A 6,553-nucleotide genomic window follows, 5' to 3' on the forward strand; every position below is an offset into this window, starting at 1 on the left:
GATTGGAACCAGTCTTGTTGGCTTAAGAGTCTCATTCTCATCTTCTCCCGGGGAAAAGAATTGCTGGCAGGATGCAGAACTAAACCCTGTGAGTTTGCCCGAGTTTCTTTGGTTGAAACAACATGGCCTGAGCAGTCGTTTGCATTTCAAAAGCCTTTTATCCTGAAGATATAAACTCAGCAAAGGCTAGTACCTGGTGTGAGATGTATAATTTGAAAAGCAAAGCGGTTGTATAGACAGGGTTTTCATGAGAGTTCTGCTCCAGTTTAAACAGTATAAAGTTCAGGATTTTCAGGAAAAGCTTATGCTGTGAGCTTACAGTGGATATACCAAGTTCTGGGGAATGATATTTACAAACATTTTTGGAAGTTTGAGATCCACTAAGGCTGCTGAGAATTAGGAACATGTCTCCACTAGATTTCCTGAGGTCAGAAGGGAGATGAGTGGCTGAGTGAAGAATAATAATAGTTAAAACACATTAGCACTCTTTAGACAGTTAACTTTCTCCAGATGTCCAAAATAGTTCTAGAATTACTTACTGGAAAAGAGTGATAAGATTGTCTAGAGTTGTGCAGTTCTCTGCAGTGATGAGACAACAAATGGTGTGTGTGTTGAGGAGTGTTGAGGAGATCCGGGCTGTTCAGCTCCCCCAGCCTGTGCTGTGTGTGTGTTAGGGCTGGAAGCCGATGTGCGATGGGGTTATAATTGGCTCTAAACACAACGCATGGGCCCCCGTATTTTTTTTGATGCTGAGGGTCACCATCATCAATTTAGTATATGTTCTGTCACATGTGCTGGCATTAAGATAAATTAGTTTCCCTGTGCTTGTCTGAAGAGTTTGGAGGTCAGGAATTGTCTCAGGGCGTTTATTTCCTTCATTACCTGTGTGGAATATATGCAAAACCCAGCTCTTAGTGCTAACCCGTCCTACATGGGCTCTGACTAGCTTCACACTTGAGGATTTCCTCTGTGCAGATCACTACATCGTAAATGAGCTGTTGGTATAACAGTCCTCAGCAAGTTGGTTTTACACACATTTTAATGATTGGTTGGTTATTAACTCTAGTAAACATTGTGAAGCGAAAGGAAAAGAAAGGAAGGATATATGATTTCTCTATTATTTGGCATTGTTTTAAATGAAACTCTTGCAAAGATGCATATCACTTTAATTTTGGTTCCGGAGGCTTTTATGTAAATTAATTGCATTGGAGAATTGTCAAGAACATTTATTCAATTTAGAACAGCCATGATTATAAGCTTTACATTAATATAACAACAATTTAACAGTGGCTGATAGATGGGACACAACCATGTAATTATCAAAAGTGAGCCACTCTTGATCTCTAATTAGTTCTATAAGCAAATACAGTTTTGCTGGAACTAATTGCTATATTATGGTTGGCAGTGAGGTGAGCACTGAACTCGGGTTCAGGTACTGAGGACAGGGTGTAGCACATGCAAACATTTTCCTGTTTTCTGGTCTAATCAGATGCACAATTCCATTAAGTATCACTGGGCAGAAGGTGTTTGTGCACGCACCAGCATCCTGCCTTTGCTGCCCTTCCCTTGCCCTGTTGCTGTACAGCAAGGCACAGGCCTGGGGTCTTGCTGGGCTGCGGTGTCTAAACCAAGTAACGGGGAGCATCTCTTTGAGTGCTGGAAAAGGCCAATTTTGTAAAGTCTGTTTAGTTTTGTCACTGCACCATAAATGGTATATCTCAGTTTTTATTGCCTGTTTTCTCTTTGCAAATTCTTTCTTTCATTAGTAAACCAATTACCAAGTGCCGCTGCTTAGTTGCAGCTCAATCTGAGCAATTGTCCTAGTACTAATTGCTTAAGGGCAACTACCACGATCTATCAAGATCATAGCTGGGCAGCACTAATGCGTTTAGTGGGGAGATTATTGAATTTATTAAGCATTTGGCCTGATGCAGCTTCTAACGAATGTGCTTTGTGAATATGACAGTCCTGGCGAGTGAATTACAGACTCATTACTCGGGCTGCTAGAGCCCCTTGAATAGAAATCATGATTCCTGTCAAGGCTATTAGCTCCTTCACAAAACAAGGGCTGTCATTTCAGAAAGTTGCTCTGTACGTATTACAGACTCCAGCATACGATCCAGTTGCTTCCTATCTCTTACCATTACTCCTCATAGACCTGGAATGTTTTCTGTCCAGGGATTTTTCAGTATCTGACAGGGAGACTGGGTTTGCCTCAAGGAAAGGCCCTTCAGATCTTGCCAGGTTCTGGGTGAGTTACCCGGTCAGCAAACACAGGGCTGGAATGAGCAGCATGATTCTTTATTCCTGCCTTTATAAAGGAAATACAGCAATGGGATGGGATGTGCAATCGTCAGGAATATTATATATTTTATGTATATTGCAAACAAACTTTTGGATCTTGCTGAAGTAGTGGTGAGCTATGGTACCAACTGAATACAGTGTCTGTACTTCTAGAAGCTGGAATTTGATGACCTATACAGTTATTTCCAATTTTTATGCTCCTGAATAAATACAGATGTATTTTTTTGCTGCAGAAACCGGCCCAGTTGCTCTCCCCAGTGCTGCTCCGGTGACCTGACCTGATGCATTAGCTTCTCCGTTGGCTTTTGTAGCTGCATCCCATGTCTGACAGGAATCACTACTGGAGGTAGACGGAGCCCGTTTCTTTTTCTATCGCTCCCTGCAGAAGTCTGAGTTATGAGAGCTGGGTGACACTTAGTGTGTAAGGGGCCTGTAAAAGTAAGAAATGCAGGGGTGTGTCCCCCGTCTCATACATCAAAGGCAAATGGGATAAATGCTTGTGCTGAGAGGGGAAACCAAGCAAGGGGTTGTGTGAACGCATGAGAGAGTGCCTCATTTGAGGCTGGCAGCCGTGAAGGGGGTGCTGCCCTGCAGCAGCTGCTGTTGAGGCTTCCCCATCAGGATCACCCTCGTGTGAGTGGTGGTCCAAAAGCGGTAGCTGCAGATTCACAGCGAGCTTGTGACTCAGAAGCTCCAACTTGGGCCAGTTCTTTCCTCTGTGCTCTTGAGATGTCCCTCGTTCTAAATGCTGCAATGTGGCTACCACCCGGGTGAGAAGCGACCTGGGTATTGAAAGGCCTAGGAACAAGCCAAGGAGCTGATCCTCTTCCCTAAAGGTAGCTGCAAAACTTAGCTTCAACTGTGTGTAGTCAAGCCTGGAAATGAAATAGGGTCCATTGCCAAGCTTCTAAGCAGTTGTTTTGTAAAGAGCAGCAAAGAATACTCAAGGAATTATGAGCAGTGCTACCCTCCCAGCGTCTTTGTCACGTTTTGGAGGTCAGTAACACAGGCTTTGTTGTTGTCAGCAGGGTGTCAGTCTGCCAACTGCTGAGCTATTGCTTCTTATAGCCACCTCTTCCCTTTCCTTGTGTGTTTTTATTTTCAAAGGATGGGATTATGAAGCAGAAGAGCAGATTGAAAGGGTTTTCAAAGCCCCCTGCAGCTTCAGAAACGTTGGCTTTGGCTAGTGTCCCTTTCTTTCCCCACCCTCAGTGCTCACTGTACTGAAGTCTTCAAAATCTATGGCTGTAAAAGTAAGTGGTCTTTATACAGGCCCTGCTTTTTGCCTTGTGAGCCAGGCTTAAGAGGAGCAGTCATTGATCTCTTGCCTTTCAGTGTCACAGAGGACAGATAACCTTGTCCTTCCTACCAGCTCTAGTGGTGGCCTGAGCCTGCAGCAGTTTTCTGTGTAGAACCGCTCTCAGAGCCATGTGTGAGTGTCTGCAAACGTGGATTTTGTAGAGAGGAATGGAAGTGACCTTAATCAAAGGTAATGACTTTGCTTTTTGAGGAAGAAAAGAGACTATAAATCTTGGGGTAAGCTCTTGGTGTTTGCGTTGCTCAAGAGCAGCTAGATCACAGCTGTTTTAGCAGCAGTTATGTGGGAAAACAATGCCAGTGTTTTTGTCCATGTTCTTACCCTCCTCTCCCAACATCACCAGTGGTGCCAGCACGAAGGCCGGACAAGAGCAATAATCGTGAGGAAGAGGCAGCTGCTTCTAGGGCCCAATCGTGCTGGGGTTTCCTGTTTCGAGCATGGTCTCTCATCCAGAGATGGCACCAAATCCGTGTTCTTCCAACAGCCTTTGCAGTTAATGGAGAATCAAAGGCAGACTGAGGAATATGAGGGCCTTGTTTCAGCTTTCATAGGTGAGTTGATTTTTGTTGGTAAAGCCTGATAATAGTCTTCAGATTGCAGTATATGTTCATGTTAAACATTTCAATTTGAATTTGTTTTCTTTCATCTCTTGTACACAAATGCGTTTTAAACTAAGGTGACTTTTCTGAGAAAATGAAGGAATTTCTTCCCAGCCCTCCCTGAGCTTTATAAGGCCATATCATTCATTTTAATAGGAGAAGTCAACAAAACTTTGAGGAGAGCACCCTTCCCTCTCAGATGATTGCTGTGCTGGACGGTGGCCGCGGGCCTCGCTGAACTACGCGGGAGCTTTCCCCAGGGTTGGGGTGAAGTCGGCACCTGCAGATTCCCTGCAGAGCCCACTTGGTAAGTGACAAAGATGTGTGTCCTGCTGCAGAGATCCAGGGCTGCTGGCAGCCTGTCAGCTAGCCAGGAGCAGGGAGCACTCAGGTCGTGCTCGCCGCCTCCCACACCCTTCATTTCTGCCTTTACTTTCTGCTCAGGTTGGCCCAGCTTCCCAAGCTGCTGCACAACCTGCATAGCTCTAAGCTAATTTTGCTTCCGTGTGACAGACGGCTGTGCAACGTGGAGGCACATCGCTGAATCGCGCATCTCCCTAATGTTGTTTCACAGTTATTCCGCAGTACATTAGTTATCTTTTACACTACCATGTGTTACATTTCTACTTGAGAATTGCAGATACCTGCAATAGCTTTCCATTTACCTGGCCTCCTCCCTTAGGGCATTTGATTAATAGACTTGGAAGTGGCCAAATAATTTCCTGCCATTAATCATATTCTTCTGTCTCCATATTACCTGAAATCATTACAGCTGGAGATGTTTTGAAGTGCATTTGGCTGCATTTTAATGCTCACTCCAAACAAAGGAAGTTGTTCTTTCTTATAAGTAGTTGAAGAAATAAATTGGAAATTTGCACTTTCTGTTGCATCACGAGGGTTTGCAAAGCTCTTATTCAGATTAAATACATTTCTTCCCTCTCTGCAAGTGGTGAAAGTGCCTGGAGTGTAGAGGTCAGCACACATCAAAGTGCTTTTCTAAGCATCTCTTGCCAAAAAGAAGAAGAAAATGAAAGGATAGGGTGCACAAGTACATTCATTCTGCATCAGACCTGTTCCAGCTAGAGCAATCTTCAATCTCCAACACTTATTAGCATGAATTACTCAGAAATTTTGTGGTAGAGGAGCAGAGTGGTGGTGTCGCAAGGGAAAGTTTTCCCTATCTGTCATTAGAGGAGTTTGTGCTATGAGGAAGAGTGGCATTTTTATTGTAACTGTTATATCTGGCTTGAAGTAAGTGTGGATACATCCAAAAAACTTTCATGTCGCATTGTGAAAATAAATCCATCTTGTGAATCAAATCCATCCCATATTTAATTTTTTTGGTGTTATTTTTTGATTTCATTTTGCAGGCTTACCAGCAACATCCTAGTTTGTATATTCAAAACTAGTCCTGAATTTTGTTGCATCCTGAGAAACAATTCCAGGTGACTTGGAAGGGCGGTCCAAGTTTTTGAGGACTGGCAGCTGGAGATGGTTTCTGGAAGCCCTGGCTCCGAGAGGCCCAGCAGCTGCAGCCCCAGCGTTTTGCAGTACGTGCTGAGGGTTCTTGCAACAGGACATGATTTTCACTGGATACTTGTAGCTGACCGAAGCAGCTCAATTTGCAATTTATCAGAAATTTCCTTCTGTTTTCTCTGTATCACCAGCTGTAGCATCTGCTCATGGTTCGCAGGAGGTATTTATTTGACTCTGAAAGCATGCGCTATTTCATGCAAAAATAATTACTATGCATAATCACTGATGAAAAACAGATGAAATACTGGTTTTGGTAGAAAACAAAGCAAACCATATTTAAGTTATTGCTTTGTCTGAGTGTAAAAACATCACCTAGGCTCATAAAAACATACTTTTGTCATCTCTGTGACTCCTACCTCTGAATAAATAAACTTATGTGGGCCAGGAAGCGAGCTGGAAGTGAATAATAACATGGTTAAGGCTGCAAGGAAAGGGACATCCTAACTAGTAGAGTAAAATTATTCAGGCTGACTTTGGTCAATGACGAAGGGCCCTGCCATAGGCCAGCTAGAGAACTTGATGGATCAGCCTTGTGATTCTGTATGGCAAAATCTCCCCATATGCTTCCTACATGGAGAAATATATCCCATCAACAGTGTTCTCCTTATGCATTTTGTACTTGGCTCTTCCTTTCCTCACGGGCCCCCCGGCAAAGCAAAGGGGAATACAACATCTGGTGAAGCCCCTGTGTCATAAATCTTAATGTTCTTGCGTAGGGCTGGGATCATGCAGTGAAACATCAGAAGAGAGAATTCATAGGCATCCCACATCTGCTGGAGCTGATCTGCTAAAATGC

At 43.7% G+C, this 6,553-nt stretch overlaps 1 long non-coding RNA gene across 2 annotated transcripts; it reads left to right on the top strand.

Annotated features, from left to right (window-relative positions):
- The first annotated feature begins 2,564 nt into the window (after positions 1 to 2,564).
- On the top strand, positions 2,565 to 4,166 carry LOC112950984. Of its 2 annotated transcripts, none has more exons than XR_003250117.1 (3): positions 2,565 to 2,650; positions 3,640 to 3,793; positions 3,966 to 4,166. It is a non-coding gene; the product is annotated as an uncharacterized LOC112950984 (long non-coding RNA). The 2 variants fall into 2 exon arrangements; XR_003250116.1 differs by lacking the exon at positions 2,565 to 2,650 and adding an exon at positions 3,477 to 3,557.
- Positions 4,167 to 6,553: the final 2,387 nt, after the last annotated feature.

Source organism: Nothoprocta perdicaria, unplaced genomic scaffold (assembly GCF_003342845.1).
Source record: "Nothoprocta perdicaria isolate Ctin4 unplaced genomic scaffold, notPer1 scaffold_103, whole genome shotgun sequence".
Classification (NCBI taxonomy): Eukaryota; Metazoa; Chordata; class Aves; order Tinamiformes; family Tinamidae; genus Nothoprocta; species Nothoprocta perdicaria.